The sequence below is a fragment of the Emydura macquarii genome, unplaced genomic scaffold (genome assembly GCF_026122565.2).
Source record: "Emydura macquarii macquarii isolate MOO-44397 ecotype Brisbane River unplaced genomic scaffold, CSIRO-AGI_Emac_v2 contig_2825, whole genome shotgun sequence".
Taxonomy (NCBI): Eukaryota; Metazoa; Chordata; order Testudines; family Chelidae; genus Emydura; species Emydura macquarii.
The window spans coordinates 5485698-5503799 of NW_027132962.1; the positions used below are offsets into that span (position 1 = coordinate 5485698).

The window sequence follows — 18102 nt, forward strand, 5'->3', positions numbered from 1 at the left end:
TGTTCAGTATTTCAAGTACAAGATATCCTTTGAAGAAATTGGTCAGAGTGGGGCTTGCACTCACAAATTCACATGACTGACAGTCACAGGTCAACCCTCCAATATTTTTAACATTTAGTTTGTTACTAATTTTACAAGGATCATGACTCAAAGCCCATGAGAGTCTTATAGATCTTATTACATTCAGAGAGCAATATTAAGGACCATGTGGACTACCCTTTTAAAAAAACATTATCCCATATATCCCTGACACACACTGGTAAAGAACTGAGGGTGAGTAGAAACACAAAGTGGGCCTCTAACTCACACATACACTTGCATTATGGCAAAAGTTATCATAGGTGGGTGTAATAGGGTTCACACTCACTGCTGTGGTGCATCCTCATGGCTACATTTGTGGATTAGCTCTCTTCCAGCCTGGCACCCCCTCCTTCAGTTGCTCAACTCCATTGTCTCTATTTGGACTCAGGATGCTACCTCTTCATGACTCAGCACTGTGGCCAGGTCACTGTAGTCCTCCTCCTCCAGGGTCTCAGAGTCCCCCTAGACAGTGTATCTGCAGTCTCAGGTAGTCTTCTGAACTGCTCCCAAGTCTGTGCCACTTTCCCAGTGGCCAGTAAGGAAATCCAGCCACACCCCTACTCCTGGTTCCAGCCCAGGGATCCTTTGCCCAGCAATCAATTCTTAAATTCTGACCCTGGTGCTGTTTCCCTGAGCCGTCTCCTACACTCTCTTCTCTATCTTTTGCCCCACTCTGGGTTACCATCAGAGCTTCCTCCACTGTCTGTGGCCACTTCTCCACTCCTTACCAGAATCTGAAGTCCCAGGTGGCATCTCAGGGCTTACCATGCCCTTAGAATTCCTCCTTATACTCTGACTGCAAAGCGCCTCTCTGCAGCCCCTTATATCCTTAAATTCTTCTCTTTATAATCATATCCCAGCTCCCTCCCAGCTAGGTTTCCATCAGCCATTGGGACTTATTAGGCCCTGGCTCTCTTCCAGGTGAAGCCTATAAGGTTAATTGGCCTATTTTACCTATTCAGGCTTTGTGGGGGGTAGTTGCAACATCACAGGGGGTAATGAAGTCAAGCAGCACTTAAATCTTATTTATGCATCAGAAAAAAGAATTTAGGTGCTTACAAATGGACTTAATATTCTGGGCCTCATTCTCCACTGTGACTCAGGGGACCTCTAGTGCAGGAATGGAGGACAGGATGTCAGCTTGCAGTTCCCTGATCCTGCACTGCTGAGGTGCAGCGCTAAACTTACCCCAGTGACATAACTTCCCTTAGAGACCTTAACCAGTGGAAGTCTTAATAGAGAGATGCTTTGGTCTGCTCAACTTCTCCCCACTGCTTCCCATTCCATTATTGGCTGTTAATAAGCTGGGTGTATCAATGGCAAACCATGAGTAATAAGCATTATTGTTTAGTTATCTCCAGTGAACAGTGAGCTGACAGAACTATGTGCACAACAAGGGTAATAAAACAAAAAACAGAACTCTCATCCAAAAGAGATTGGGCTTGCTGCAGAGGTTCCAAAAAGCATTCCATGGAGAGCCAAGAAAAGGAAACATGGTAGACACACCCTCATTAATACACAATGGAAAGACGTGTCTGAGGATTCATTGTGTGGGTAACCCAGACCCTTGCATAAGGCTATGAGGTCAGATAAACAGGTACACTGTGTGCTTTGGTACCTTATTAAAAAAAAAAATCAGTAGAGGATGTGATAGGAGACAGCAAGTTCTTCAAAGTGATTTCCCCTTCTTACCAACTTCACTTCAATCTTCCCTGAGTTTAGCTTTAGCCAGCTGCTCTTCATCTAGGTATTGATTTCAGCTAGGCATTGAAAAAGCTAAATGACTGCTGTTGGTGTTTGATATAAAGGTGATGTAAAGCTAGATATAAAGACTGAGTCCTGGGAGTGGGAATAGAAAGGTGAGGTCTCTGTAGATGGAGGAAAAGCTTATGAAAGGGTTCAGTTTGAGAGGAAAGGCCTGGTCATTTCAAAGAATTTTTGCTCACTTTTGTAGACAAGACAGAAATATTTCTTGATCACTGGCATCAGAAGGAATAGGAGTGTTTTTCCCTTGTCTATGTACAGGAGATGGTAACATATGCTGCCTCTGTGTCATAACCTAGCCTAAACCTGACTCAAAATGACAGCTACCAGTATCCTGGAGCCCTCTGAGATGGAGTTTTTTTAGCTTCTCAGATAGTTTGCTAAAAATGGGAGGTTACTAGTTCTAGAAGTTATTCACATTGAGTGATAGCTTCTGTAAGTACTGCTCAGACCAATTCATGATAGATTCCTCCTCCTCAAAGGAAATATTGTCAGTTCTTTTTTCTTTAAAAAAAAAAAAAAAAAAAAAATCCTCTAGTTCAAAAACAAAGTTTGGGGGAAATTCCTGGGCTGTGTTATATGGGAGAGTAAAGAAGATGATCATAATGTTCCTTTCAGGTCTTGGAATCTATGAATCTTCATTATTCATTTATCATCTAGGAAAAGGTGGGACAGAGTGAAAGGGGCCCTGGCAATTCTTATTGTTTCCATGGTTTCCTGTCTGAATTCTTGGAAGGAAGGTGTTGTACTTGTGAGTCATGGCTCAGCTGGTTCTTTTTAGTAGTCAATGAGGCCATCCTGGATGAAGGTGATCTGTGTGGGGAAAGAAGTGAGAAGATCTATGTCCAAGTCTTGAGTGGATGCAGTCTGGGTTAATAAGCAATTTACTCTTTGAAAATTTCTGTAGAACATGACTGCTGTTCATAAACAACAATGTGAGTTCAATACCAGAAAACAGGGTTATAACAGTCTCACTACTGATGCTGCCTCTTTGAAAGAGAAGTAATGTCTTTTTCTGTTTACCTCTAAAACAGAGTTATAAGCTGTAGAAATTCCTCTGCATGTGGGAGGAAAGATTGGATTCTCTCTTATTTATCTTCACCATCAGTAAGGGATTTGTAGTGCTGTAGAGGATTGGAATTTAGTGACGAATTCTGTTGATGATGCACAGAAGGCATAGAATCCAGCTCACTCTTTACTGTGGTGGCTCAGCTGTGCTAGCAGGAGAAAAAGCAGTTTTTTAAAAAGTTGTTTGTCCCTGCAGTCAGCAGATGTGTCTCTGAATACCCAGAGAACAGATCTGTTGAGTAACACTGTGCCATTTTACAGTTGATGGCTGTCCTCATCATAGGGCTGATGTGGTATAGAGGACTGGTTGTGATTTCTCTGCACTAGGGCCTAAATTTCACTACAATGCAGATGGCTCAAACAAGACCCCCCATGCCACTTCTGGCCTTAAAGTACAGTTCTGTGATGAAAAGTAACATCCATAACCCTGGCACAAAAAAGAAGGTTTCTGTATTGGCCTCAGTTAGGCCAGTGGAAAGTGGTAGGGGACGGGCTATGGGATCAATGCAACTTCAGTGGCTTACGCATTGTACAAATGAAATAGGAGAGTTGAGTGCACTATTCTAACCCACAATTTAGAGCAGCAGCAGCAGAAATGGGCAGGCTGTTCAGTAGCCCTTCTTTCTGGCACTGAATTTGGGGGAGAGGCAAGCATGATGTTCCCCTCTGCAATCTGAACTGGTGAATCGCTGTGTCACTCCAATCGCCCCGCTGCTGGACCCTGTCTTACTCTGCTTTACTGTGTGAACTCCCACTCATGGACAGATCATGTACAGCCTCCAGCAAGCAAGTTACTCTCAACTGAATGAGCGAGTGCTTTTGGCAAGCCACTCTTTAGATCATGCAATAGAATGACCCCAGCCAATATCCTCCACTCCCAGGTGTAACCCTAGGAAGTGCCACCCTACGATGTTCTGTACTGAACACTGCAAGGTCATATGTTTGTCAATGTATTAAAGAAATTGATATGCACCAGACTTGTCACTTCGAGTGGAGTCTCACACACTTTAAACCACATGCACTGCTTTAGATAAAAACAACAAGCACAAATTTATTAAGTACAGAAGGATTTTAAGTGATTATAAGTCAGGGAGAAAGTAGCCAGATTTGATCAAGAGAAAATAAAAAGGAAAAACACATTCTGAACAAAGCTTAACACTTTCAGCATCATTACAAATGTGGATGATTCTTACAACAGGCTGGTTGGTCTGCCTTAAGTTGGGCCCTCCCCCTGTGATCAGTGCTTCAGTTGCTTGGTGGTGTTTGTAGATGTAGTTGGAAGAGAGAGAGAATGCAAAATCAACACTTTTTAAAAGTGTTCCTTCTCCCCTCTGGGGCTTTACCCTCTTCCCCTCAGGGTCAGGTGACAAAGAATGTTCTTGTATGGCTTCATCCATGACCTGAGTCTGAGTATCCCCTTATCATGGTTCCTTTGTTGATGCTGAGGCTAGTCCTTTGTTCCTAGAAGAGCTGGGTTTGTTTTATGCATGCCTCAGTGAGGTGAAAACTGCTCCCCTGCTCAGAGGGTCTTGCTTGGAAATGTTTTAAGCCATGAGACACTTTGGGCATATCATATAGCAAAGCCTCATAACCATACATATGACATTGCAATAAACATATTACTATAACAATAACATTCAATACATCATGAGCGTTCCAGAAACATCTTACACAACATACTTTGCATTAAACAATGCAGAATTACACTATAAGGGTGATCATGGGGGGTGCATGGTGTAACAGGAAGTTCCCCCCCACTCACTTTGCAATATATGAACAATAATGATGTTTGCTGTTATGCCTGCTGCCATAGGTTACTCAAGCTTCATGTGAGTTTTCAGTATGTAGGTGATTCTTCCAATTGCATCATTGTTTTCTAAAATATGGAAAATTCTTTGTTTCCTCTCTCTATTCCAGGGATTATTTTTTGTCTCTTCATGCTGACAATTGCCCATATCTGGATCGTAGTACCAGGATTCCCTCCATGATATTTGTAGGAATGATCAATATACGTTAAAGAACTACCATCCTTGGTACCTTTATATTTCTTTAAAAGTCCCTCAATTTATCTCAGACAGCGTAGTCTTAAAATGTTGGTAATTAAGATTCTCGTACTTTCAATGATCACATCAGCTTAAAGGTCTAATACTGTGGCTGAATTTTTATAATGTTCTTATAATTTTGTTACCATTAATTGTTCTGCAATTCCACCCCTTATATGTAACATTGGTACAATTTGCTCCGTACGTTAGTGGTAACTATAGGTTGGGAGGGGTTGCTTTTTTCTCAAGTGCCATTTAAAGCAATTTATCAGACTTGGCAGTCTGATTTTCTGATGCCATGCACCTTGTATAGTCATTTGTATTCATACACAATTAAGGCAAAGTTGGTGTAAAACACTGCCAAATCAGAATACCAACATTTTGCACTTACTTTTCACATGTTTAAATGATTGAACAAAGTAGGAGGCAGAACAGAATAAGGTCATTGATACTCAGATATATTATTGGAAATCTGACCTGCCAGCTTAATTTTAAATCCACTGAATATTTATATTTGGTCAATAATGTTTTGATGATTTTGCAGTTATGAAGCTACTCTCTTTTGTAAGATATCAGACAGAGTGGTTAACTGATAACATTACATCTGAAAAATAAAACTTTGATCCGCCTAATTCCAACAGAGAAAGTTAAGGTTTGATTCACAGTTCTTCTCCTTCCTGCCTCTACATACTGTATTTATCCAACAAAATTAATGTAATTTGTATCTACTATTCCACAAAATTTATTAAGGGCCCACTTCTGTGGCCCTCATTTACACTGAATAGTCCTTACACAAGTAGTCTTACTGTACTAAGAACGCTGCTGAACTAAAATACTCACTGAGTAAAGATGGCAGAATCAAAACCTAAATACCTGGTTTGTTTTTGAAAAGTGGAAAACAATTAAAAGATCTTTCCATATTCTACTTTCTGACCTTTCCTGGGTGCATATACATGACAAGTGATATGACTAAAGACCTTTAACCTTCGTTATAATTTATATTAAAATATCAATATAGGTCACATTGGAATGCTGCCAATCAACTGTCTCTTGTTAAAATTGCTTTACCATTGTGGGTTTACATATTAATTTCATTAAGAAAATAGATTAGAAAACAAATGCTTTTATATGCATTTATACTGCAAATTTTATGTAGACTGTCACATAATATATTCCACTGGGTTGTTTTAAATAAAATATCTGTCTTTATTAAAAGTGCATTAAAATGAATGAGGGTAAAAATGATGTTCACTGAGCAATTAGGCTGATTTAAGTGTGCCTGACAAGGGTTTGGGGGGAGAAAAAAAAAAATCAGCAACTCAGTGTGATATTGCATTCACATATCATAACAGATTGAAATAGACACTAAAATGCATTTAGGAAAGAACTACGCACACTTAAAGTAAGAATTACACTTTACTAGTTGCAGGGTGTGCTGCTCATACATTATACTAATAGCACGCATTCATAGAAAGTGGGTGATAGTTAAAAGGTAAAATAGATTACTTTATTTTAAGTGGCAGTTCTACATTAAAAAATCCTTGGGACTTAAGCTGTGGCACTATTAAATATCCTGGTTCAGCACCTGATTTTTTTTTATGAACTGATTACATCTATAAAGGCAATTATTCTATTGGATAATGAAACAAGATGAACTTGTAAAATATTACAAAACAGTTATAAATGGAGTTACTGCCACTACTGTACTGCTAATTATGTCCATGTATTCATGATTACTTTACCCAGGCAACTAGGGCACTTCTAAAATGCCAATCAAGTTACACTATAAATTTTGAACATTAGATATAATGCAGAATTAAGCTACTTTTAGACAATATTTTAGAGCCACACTAGCTTCCGGAATGTTGCGGCACTTTTGTGTATTTATGAATGTATATTGTGCCAGGATGGGTACAGTGTTGTTAGTATAGGACTGATTTCACTAAGGAGATGATGTAATATTAGTATTGGACTGACTATACCAATACTTGCTTTAAGCCTCTCAACGTGCCTTGAGTGAAATAAATGTTTCACAAGTCAGATTATTAACTGCATAAGCAGTCAGCTCAAAGTATTGTGCCACATGTCCTGGCCAATCTGCATCTAGAATGCTTACTAAACATTTCATATTCTGCTTGTACCAAAAGCTAGATTTCCAGATTTTTGGTTACATTCTACCCTCAGCTGCACAGGTGCAAATAAGGGCTGAAGCTAGTCCTGTATTTTATGCTATGGATAGGCATATCCACACACAGTACACATCTTAACAATCATATAAAAGGCAGGTTACTCTTCATGACCGCCTGACAGATTTATAGAATTTTACAATTATAAGATTAATAATCGGTTTGTTTTTATTTTTATGAGCAGCTCTTTATTTGCTCAAATTAATAATGAACTCAATATTGTGCTAATTTCTGACACAAGACCCAATCGTGGAAACACGTACATACATGAATAATTTTATTCACATGACTAGTGCAACTGACATCAGTTTTGCAGATTTGAGCCCAAGTGTCATAATCAAAGTGTTCTGGCAAAAGGAGATTTGAGGGCAAGTTTCTCTTCCTGCTTGAAAATCTCAGTTAAAAAAAAATTGCCATTATTTTTTAAAGTGCCAGCTCTATCCTGCACTATGACAAATACACCAGGATTAAACACATTTATTTATAGTATTATTTGAGTGGTTTAAAATATTTTCTATCGCTTGTAGGGTAATGAAACACTGACAGTAAAAGTTTCATTAGAGGCATACATGCCACAAAGCCTTCCTCCAGCCCTATGAACTGGGCTAAATATTACTCATGAATTTCCAAGTCCAAGTTCACTAGTCTAAATCCACTGCAACCCATAATCAAATGCTAGAGTGCAAAATTACAGCACAGTGCCACATCAGAGCCACTGGGTCAGCACAACCACAGTTCTCATGGCCACTTCCTTCACCCCCACTCATTGTCTTCCCACATGACAGTCAACATCAGTTTATAAAGGGCTAGTGGAGACCCCATCTATGCATGACAGCAGAAGCTCCCTTTCTCGTCACATGACTGCTTCTCCCAAACATCCCTATGAAGGAGTTAAAGCTGTGTGGAGAGCCTTTTGTAGGCCCATAGAGCTTTGTATTTGAAAATGACACGAACATTTCTATGGGCAAAACTGTAAATTCCTATGCAAAGTTAGAGTGAAATGCGCACGCACACGCACCCTCTCTCTCTCTTGGACTTTCACTATTCCATCTAAACAGCATGCAGTGTTGGTTATTTGTAGCCATTCTGATATCAAACATTTGATTCACACATGCCATACATGAGCTTGATAAATAGATTTACTGGTAAGGGGAAGAAATTACTTGTTTAATTAGCCAGCAGCAGAAGACTGTGTAAATCCAGATTTAAATCAGCACTATACCAAAATGTGTAGGTTAAGGCTCTTCTGCTTTAAAAGATATAGTTAGGATACACTTTGCAGATTCAGACATGAATATATCTTAAACCCAATTGATAAGCATGATAGAAAGTTTTTCTCACTACAGTCATTGATTCAGCATGAAAACCAACACATCACTTAAATTGTATTCATTAAAGAGTCTGCACATAAAATATTTAAAGTGAGAAAAGAGAGCTCTTAGTGAAAGCTCAATAGCTCTAGGGGAAAGAAACTATTGCTTGAATATAGCCAGTCTATCAGTCTCAGGAAAAAAATACCATACAACAGTTTAGTATGTCTAATAAGCAAAATTGCGTACAGGGATATTTTTAAAGAACACTGCAAAACCTACATTGATTATATTTTATTTATCTAATCCAATTATGACTTGCTCTGAAGTAATTAATGAAAAAAAACAAATACACACATCTCTAATTCTTAATGAAGTCCTAGGGAGATGTAAAAGAGCTCTCCATCAGACAGCACAAAAGACCTACCAATGCATTCAGAAAGGGAAAACCAAGAAGCCGCTTCACAAAGCCCACCTTCAATTATTGTTTCTGTGTATTTTTCACCTAAATTTAAACCATTCCTCTTTTATCATAATTAAAGCACACTATGCCAACTGAATGGAGAACTATCAAATAAAGATTTACAAAATTAAGCTAATAAAACCACCCATCAAGAGAGTAATACTGTCTGTGCACAGACCTCTGTCTGAGTAGCTGGGCAGATGGGTTAGGGTATGTGGAGACAGGGTGAAATTGTGGTTACACAGAAGTCAATGTCAAATCCCTCATTAACTTCAGTGGGGCAAGGATTTTATCTGGAATGTCTGGATTTGGCTCAGCAACTCCTCATGCAGTCTTTAGCTGAGCTTCATACCAGATAGACTATGCATACTCATTGGAAGCATGCCCCAGAATCCTAGACAGCCCCCTGAAGATTTTGGGGGGAAAAAAAAAATATGAACATGGGAACTTTTTCATTCTTAGTCCTTTGAATGAAACTTGTTCAATATTTAGGTCCTCCAGACAGTCCGTCATTCTGGTAATTAGTTGAGGAATTGTCCATTTTAAAAAAAACAGGTACTTGAAAAGAGCTCATGGTTACAGGGTATTTTTTACTTCTGTCATTAAACAAAAAAAAAATTTAATAGTGTAAACAAAGTCCTGTAAATGATTTACAAACTTGATTCAAATTCATACCTCAATATCTTTGCAGAATACATTTGCTTTGAATTCGTGGAAGTGAAATCTCTTGCAATAGACTGAGGTTATTATAATTATGTTATAAATATTTTATCTGGTTATATCCATCAAACATGTTTTGGGTTTTGCTTCTTGAATACCATCTGACTTCAACAGGACTACTCACAAGCTTAAAGCTAAGGTTCTTTTTATGTGCTTTGCTGAATCAGAATGGGCTTACTCATGGACTTAAAGTTAAGCACATGCTTAAGTGCTCTGCTAAGTAGGGTGCTTTATTTATGTGCTTAAAGTGCTTTGCTGAATCAGGGCCTGAGAGCAAAATTCATCCAAAACTGAATATTTTGTATTGTTTGGGAATTAGATTGAGAGACTAAGATCAGAAGGTACCATCATGATCATTTATTCTGACCTTGTGCATATTGCAGGCCACAGAACCTCACCCACTCACTCCTGTAATAGACCCCTAACCCCTAGCTGAGTTACTGAAGTCCTTAAATCCTGGTTTAACGGCTCCAAGTTACGGACAGTCTACCATTTACACTGGTTTAAACCAGCAAGTGACCTGTAACGCATGTTGCGGAGGAAGGCAAAAAACCCCAGTGTCTCTGCCAATCTGACCAACCCCAAATATGGCAATCGATCAATTAGTTAGACCCTAAACATGAAGGAAACTGCAAAATTTAGGCCCTATGAGGATTCTAGACTCAGAGAACCGGATTTGATTTTTCTCACAGTAATGTGAGTCAGAAGTAACACCACTGAGTGTAAAACCAGTGAGAATTAAATCAAAACAAGGTGCTAAGACTGTAAAGTGAACTGAGGAAACAATTAAGACAGAAATGGGAAAAATATGGAGCTATGTTTTGTCCTGATTCAATTGGAGGAAATAAAATATCAATTCTTTCCTGAGATTCAGACCATCATTGTTGGAATTGAATATGAACTAGCTGGGTGGGTGTAGGGGACCTGCACCTGACCTACTCTATTTCCAAGTAAATAATTGTGATTTTGGAGCCCTGTACTTAAAATTAGGTATTTGTTTTTTCATACCAAGATTTCATGATTTTCAGATGGCGTGTGCTTCACATAGTCTGAAAAATCGGACCCCAAGTTATTTCAGGTTGGGTCTCAAAAAACACACTCAAAACTCAATACTTATTTGCCCTGAGCTCTTGTCCCAATCACTGGCACTCAGATTTAAGGTGAGGAATATCTTGTGGACATTTGCTTGCATGAACAAAAGATAAGTGTGTGCTGCTCTCAGAAAATCCTAAACCTTGTAGAAACTGATTACAAATTGGTGATAGTTGGTTACATTAATACATTTTCTCAAGACAAATCCCTGTCTGTCTCATTAAAACAACTGAAAAACAGTGTCGGGGAGAAAAGAAGCATAGGCTGTTTTTTATTTTTTTAAGAGTCCTTTTGGACTTGTTCTGGCCTAACTCACAGGCCTGGACTTTCTCGATCCTTTTTCGTGTCATTTCCATCATTCAGTCAGCATAAGCCTTTTTTCTGTCCCTTCACATATTCTTGCCAATGTTAGTGCACGAGTCTTTTCTTCTGATACAGCTTTCTGGTGTCTCTCCATTAGGCAGATTCTTCTTACAAGTACTTCAGATCAGCAACTTTTTTTTATTTTGTATTTGTATAGCGGCAAGTACAATATATGGTACTAATCCCCTAATGGGGCCCAAAGCTATATATAGTAATAACAATTTCAAGACTTACAGTGTTTTTTTAACCTTTTCCTCTTTTTCCCTACCAATGCCTTGAACAAAAAGATTTAGATAACAGTTTCAAAAATTGTTTTGATCACACAACTTTTCACCCAAAAAATGAAAAATGAGTGTTTTGAATGCTGCAAAACAGGAAAATAAATGTCAATTTTTTGAAATTTCACTTTTTTGGTTTGTTTTAACCAGCTCACTGTGAATGACTTCATGACCAATCCTTTAATTTATTCACCCCAGTATGACTGTACACCATTATTTGAAATAAGTTGTATGATGTAGTCTGCACTATGGCCTTGCTCTATTTAACTCTAAGACTTTTTGATAAATATAAAACTTTGTTGAGAAGTTGTGATACAAGATACACAGATCACAAAAGCAACAGCCATGAGATAAGCTGCTTGCTAATTTAAAAAGAAAGCTGTTTATTTTAAAGCAAAAATGTTAAAGCAAAAATTACAAGAACACATATTCAGATTAACCAGATGAATCATGATTGCTAGGTAGGTTTTTATATTTAAAAACTTTGTGAAGGAACAAAAAGCCCCATAATTTACCACTCAATGAAAAAGGACAGACATTGTAATACTCGGAAATATTAAAGAATGCTAGTTCCATAACCAACACCATACAGTGCAATCTCATCCAGCCACTAAATAAAGTAGGACCCAGTTAACACTTGTAGGGAAGATCTTGGAAAATCCTTGTGAGAATTAGCTATGCTTTTCCAGGTCCTAAATCAGCTCCTATGCTAGTCAATGGAGTACTCCAGAGAGAAAGAAGGAGAGAGAAGGGGAAGGAAAGTATTGATGATGAAAAAGGTGGAATACATTTTTCTGAGTTAGTACTGAATGAATGCCTGAGCACTGTGCTAGGGGATGTTGTACCACCTTTCAAACCAAGTTAGCCTCAATTTCTAAAAACTGAATATTTTTGCATATGTAAAACATATGTACATGCAATAAGAATACAAGCACATAAAATAGGAATGCAGCACAGACATACTTCTCAAAACATAACCTAGAAAGTAAAGGTGGTGAGTGTTAACATTTTTAAAAGTGAGTGTTCAGTAAAGCTCCTGTTAAATTTGTTCCATGTGGATCTCTTCCCCTCCACTCCAGAGAAATGAAACCTGGAATGACTGCATATTTTAAGAATTACATGGCTTATAAATCCCCCATTTCCCCTCAAACCTGGAGTTATGTATTCAATTTGGGAAATGATACTGGTCTATAATTGCCAGAGATAAATGTCCTTTGATCCATGAAGGATTTTTAACAATCAATATTCTGGATTTGGAAAACACATTGGCATTAGATAGAATACCTGTTATGAGGTTTATTTGAATATTGTGTTGAGTAATGTGAGCAGTTTGAAAAATCACATGTAATAACTGAAAGCATTTCTAATATCTCTGGGAAAAATAATATAACTTGACTGTGTGGGGAAGAGAAGCTATAGAGTTTAAAAATAAGCATGAAATGTTTACTTCATAGAGGAAAACTGATGTTGAAATAAAACATTTAAATGTTAATAGAACTGAAAGCCGGAATCTAAATAATTAAATTGAAGGTTTTAGAGTCATTTGTCTTTCAGAAAGTGAAAACCTGTAGTCAGTGCTTAGCAGTTCAGGTTATATATACACACTCTAATTACAATTGTAAACATACCTGAAACTAGCTTTAAACTTGGGTACCAAGAGCAGTGGAACTGCTGCATCATGGGTTTTAGCACGGATGTGCAGACCCACCAAAGACCCTCGGTACTGAGTCAGGTGGCTAGCCCATGCTGCTGCAACTTCACTGCTATTGGTACCCCTGCTACCTAGATTAAAGATAACTTGGGTCTGTATATGCATGCTGCAGTGACACCTCTAAATGCAGAGTATGTCTACACTAAGACTGCACTAATCCTCCCTCCTCAGTGTTCTCAGGTCCATGATACCTCTTAGTAATGCAATTCTTCATCCTATCTATTAGTCTAATTTCCGTCTCTTCCTTATTTTCTGTGCCCCAAACTGAAGCGGTTGCTAAATCCTACTCCCCCCCCATCCCCACAATCTCTGAAGTCTACCTTTTCTTTTTTCATTTCCATAATCAAGACACTGTCCAGACCCTTGTGTATCTTTTTTCTTCATTACGATAACCTCCTCCTCCAACCTTCTTCACACATATATCTCACCCACTTTCAGTCTGTTAGAATACTGCTGCCAAAATCTTAGTTGATTGCTGCACTGACAACTTTTGGCCCTTCTTCAAATTCTTGCATAAGCTTTGCCTTACCATTTGTAACAAATTCAAGTTCCTCATCATCGCCTGTAACATAGCTCCTGCTTAATTCTTCACACTTCTCACTTTTATTCTCTTCCTTACTAACTTCACTCTGCGTAAGCTATCAGGGTTTGTTCTTCAACACCATCCCTTAAGCCTGGAACATGCCTGCCAAGTCTCCACCCTCTCCCTCTTTAAAAACCTCTGGAAGCTGCACTTCTTTAATCAAACCTAAAAATTCAAGTCCCCGCTTAGAGAAATAAATAAAAGGATGCTTTCCCTTCATGAAACCAGTGGTACCAGTAAAGTCCTACTCAGCATGAGTGAGTGGCAAAATCTGGCCCTTAATTATAAGATAGAACAAACATTCTGTGGAACTGCAAAACCTGTGACACATCACTGCTCATTTGGTTTTTTTTGGTTTTTTCTGTTGCTCCCCACTTCATTTGTATGTTTACTGCCTGGACAGTGAATCAATGGGACTTAGACATCTAAATCACTTAAGATACATTTTTCAAAAGCACTGATGTCAAAGCACCTAGCACATTGCTATTTCTATACAAAAAGAATAACAGCAACTCTTGCTGGCCAGATCAGGCAAACTATGGAACTGGCTTCTGATTCTTCTTTAGGTGCTGCTGGCACAACAGCAGCTTCTAATGTCCAAGCAACGTTTCTGTCACTGTCTTGTGCTAATTGCACTTCTAAAACTTTAGGACATTTGCCACTCTATTTCTTTACACATTTTTGATATTTGTGTCAGTGTGGGCAGACAAAATTACTTCCAGAGATATGATTTAATATTCCATAGGCCTTCTTTCTGCTCAGTTACATCATTAACTCAAATATGGAGTGGCACCTATGTAATTGAGGGCAGTTCTGAGCCCAGTCCCTCTGATGCTAACTTTTCTGGAACGGAAAATATATTAACATACAAAGGCCCAGATCCTGCTGCTTTGGCCTGCTGTGGAACTGCTTTGTAGCAGGAAAGCCAGAGAACATGGCCCATTGTAGATCCCCCGTGTGTTGGAAAATCCTTGGGTGGTGCAGAACCACCAATGTAGCTCCTGTGCCACCTATCTTGGTGCTGCCAGTGCACGTCATGTGGCTAGTGGGGAAAGAGGACTATCTAGGACATAAGGAAGTCCTAACAGTACCTAGCTGCTCAGATGGCCCTTCTAAGTGTCTCTAATTTAGACCATTGAATGCACTAGCCCAGCTGGCCCATGGATTGGGAGATACAGCAAATAGCGTCTAAAGCCACTTTTCCTCCTCCACACCTGAGAATCAAGACTCAGAGATTGGGGGGTGGGAACAAGATTAAATATGTCAAGCCTGACATCCTAAAGTTCCTTTCCCTTACCATAAAGGTATGCAGATACTACAGTACAAGAATGGGGCCCTAAATTTTAGAGTGCACAATGAACTTCTTGATATCTTAACACCATCTTTGACCACCTTCTTTCCCCAACTATCAGATTTGTGCTGTTCACCATTCAGATGATGTGGAAGATCCAGGCCAATAAGCTTGATTTTCTTTGTATACCTAAAGCCAAAATATAGTTTTAATATTTGCAAATTTTTTAAAATGTGTTATTTACCTTAAGAACCAGTGTTTCCTGGTTTGTATAGTCCCAATTCAAAGCATTACTTAAAACTGAACATCTTTAGAACATCTGATTTAGCTTATTTGACAATCTCATGAAATATGAAATTAGTGGTTTTTGTATGTCTTTTAAACAGCACCATACCATAATGTTATAACTTACAAATATGGGGTAGCCTTTTAAAGAGGCTAAGATTTAAGTACCTCAAATGTATTCTTAAGCTTCTTGAACTGGAAAACATGGAATTCATTTTTTTTTCCTTTTAAAAAAAACCGAAAACACCCAAAAAATGAGGTAAAGTTTCCCCAGAATAGAAAAAGGCCAAAACCAAAATGTTCAGATTGTCTCAATATACACCGTGCAGAATCAGACAGTAGAGTTTACTCTTTGGTGTGACAAGATCTCTGCCTTATGACACTACAAGAATTTTAAAAGATTATTATAACCTCTAGGCTGCAGCTCAAGCTCTTAATTTTCTGCTTTATAATTTGTTATGAAGACCTCAAGATAAGTAAAGCAAGTGCTACATATTGTCATGGGAAATTGAATTTGCAAAATAATGTAACATATTTGAAGTCAAATACATAGTTACAATACTAAAAATATATTTATTAAAGGTTAATCACTTGAAGACCCAAAACTAACTATCATATAGCATTAGATCCTGTGGCAGAAAAGCCAAATGGAGAAAAAAAAAGAAAAATATAACCGACAGGCGGCAAGTTCCTTCAATATCCTGGACAAACTGTATTGAATTAAGTTTCATACCTTTCGGGTTCATTGTATTAAAAATGTAATTGTTTATGTGTTATTGCAGGAGTAGGTATGCTAATGTACTTCCTCTGGTTATCAGCCCTTTGAAGCTTCGCACTGGGAGAGGACCCACTCGTTATGTCTACACTGCAAGTAAAAACCTACTGCTGACCTTTGCCAAGGGGCTCAGTCTATGTGTCTGTTTAACTGCAGTGTAGACATTTGGGCTTGGGCTGGAGGGACCATCCCACCCCACAGGGTCCTAGAGCTCTGGCCCCATTCCGAGCTTGAACATCTACACCTCAGACGGACCCTTTGCCAGAAACCCATGAACCAGGGTCACTTGGCACAGGCCAGCTAAGGTTGTCTAGTTGTAGTGTCGACATACACATTGTCTTGCTGTTACTAATTTATGGTCCCTTCAAAATTCAGACTAGATTCTCTACAGACCAGCAGACAAATAGAATTCTGGATTAGATAATTTGAATGTAAACTGACTCAGGGCCTGTTCTTATCCAGCAATGAAACAGGGGTTCTATCCTTGGGAAGGGTTGGAAGGCCTTACAGTGACCAGAGCCCTTATGGCAATGGGTGGAAGGAGGGTGAACTTTAGTAAGCTTATAAGCATGCATATAAGTTATCATTTTAATGTTTTCTTTTAGTGCTTTTACCCTAAAAATAAATCAGCTTGGATAGAAAGAGCTGTGAGATAGCTTAACTGTAGGCATTTCAACTGTTATTTTTCTCTAAAGAGGAAGCAAGCAGGTCTGGTTAGGCAGTCAGTCTTTTGCTGGGAATAACAGTAAAAGCAGGGAAATTCTCAGCCTTGGGATGGTCCCTTCTGAGTGGGGTAAGGCCCATCTTTCCACCCAAGAAAGCAACAGATACGGGGCCTGAAGTCTGAGTGGGAATACACGTGCAGCGGACCTGAACAGTGATAGTAACCTTGTTCATAAGTCTCGAAAGAATCCCAAGAGAAGGTCTTTCCCCATGCAATTAATTCTATTTTGTCACATACAGGAAATAACAGAACACAGTCAGAACCAGGTGCAGCCACAATACAGTTTTGCTGCAACAAAGGAGGGTCTACTTTCAGAACATCATAAAAGCCAAAAATTAAACATGGTGGACCCTTTTTCAGAGGCACTGAGCACCAACTACTTCCTCTGACATCAGCGCATATTGCAGAGGCCAATGAGGTGCCTAATGTTAGGCACGCAAGTCTGAAAATTTTGGCTTTCATACATTCAAAACAGAAGTTAGGCTGAACTTTTAACCTTATCTTAGCTTGGGAGTTTCAGTGAGGTAAATATCACTTTTTCAAGCACACAAAATGCCATCTTAATATTTGAGCATGAGCATAGGAATCAAAGTTATCATTTATAAACACCATGTTTATTTGTTGGGGGTACAATTCATGACAGAGAATGTCAAAATGTTGTTCTGTGGTGAGCTTATGATTATTTTTCATTTGATATTTTATTGTTGCTCCAAGCTGTACTTGAGACACAGCATGAGTTTAGGGCTCAAGAATAATCGGGTGAGTGAGTGAGTGAGTGAGTGAGAATTAACGGAGGATGGGGAAAATAAAGGAATAATAAAGTTTCCATCCCCTTTTGAAACTTACAGGAGAACTTTGGGGAGCTGGACAAGAAATGAATTATGCAGCACAGAAAACGCAAAGGGGTAGGAAGCCTGGAAATCCTCCATAACATTTTTGTTGAATATTCTCAAATTTGTTGACCCAATATTGTAAAAGAAATTTGACTATGGATATTTTCCATGTACTGTATTTTTAACTGACCCCTATTATCCATCTATTAGATTTTCAGGTGGTAGCTAAAGCTTGCTGTAGAAGAAATGGTTAAAAAACAGATGAATATTTTAGATTAACTTTTTTAATTAAATAAAAAAGTAGCATTTGATCTGGCATGTAACAGTGTAAGTGATATCACTGGGTGTTATTAAAATGTCAGCACTCACTAACAGATCTATGTTTGAGCACATTTTTAAAGATGAGTTAATAAGCCATACCATTTTATTTCATTGATTTCTCCTCTACCTCCTTTCCTTGTTCAAAGACTGTAGTCAAACAGATTGTGATTATTTCATTTGTTTGTCATTCAAAACTATTTTCTGATTTTAAA

At 38.4% G+C, this 18102-nt stretch overlaps 1 long non-coding RNA gene across 1 annotated transcript in view; it reads right to left on the reverse strand.

Annotated features, from left to right (window-relative positions):
- Nucleotides 1–1623: 1623 nt before the first annotated feature.
- The window catches only part of LOC137166275 (uncharacterized), a 44200-nt gene continuing 27721 nt past the window's right edge, over nt 1624–18102 (reverse strand). The window contains exons 2-3 of the long non-coding RNA XR_010923615.1: nt 2869–3062; nt 1624–2658 (exon numbers count right to left, since the gene is read on the reverse strand). This is a non-coding gene — a long non-coding RNA (uncharacterized lncRNA). The remainder of the gene's footprint in view (nt 2659–2868; nt 3063–18102) is intronic.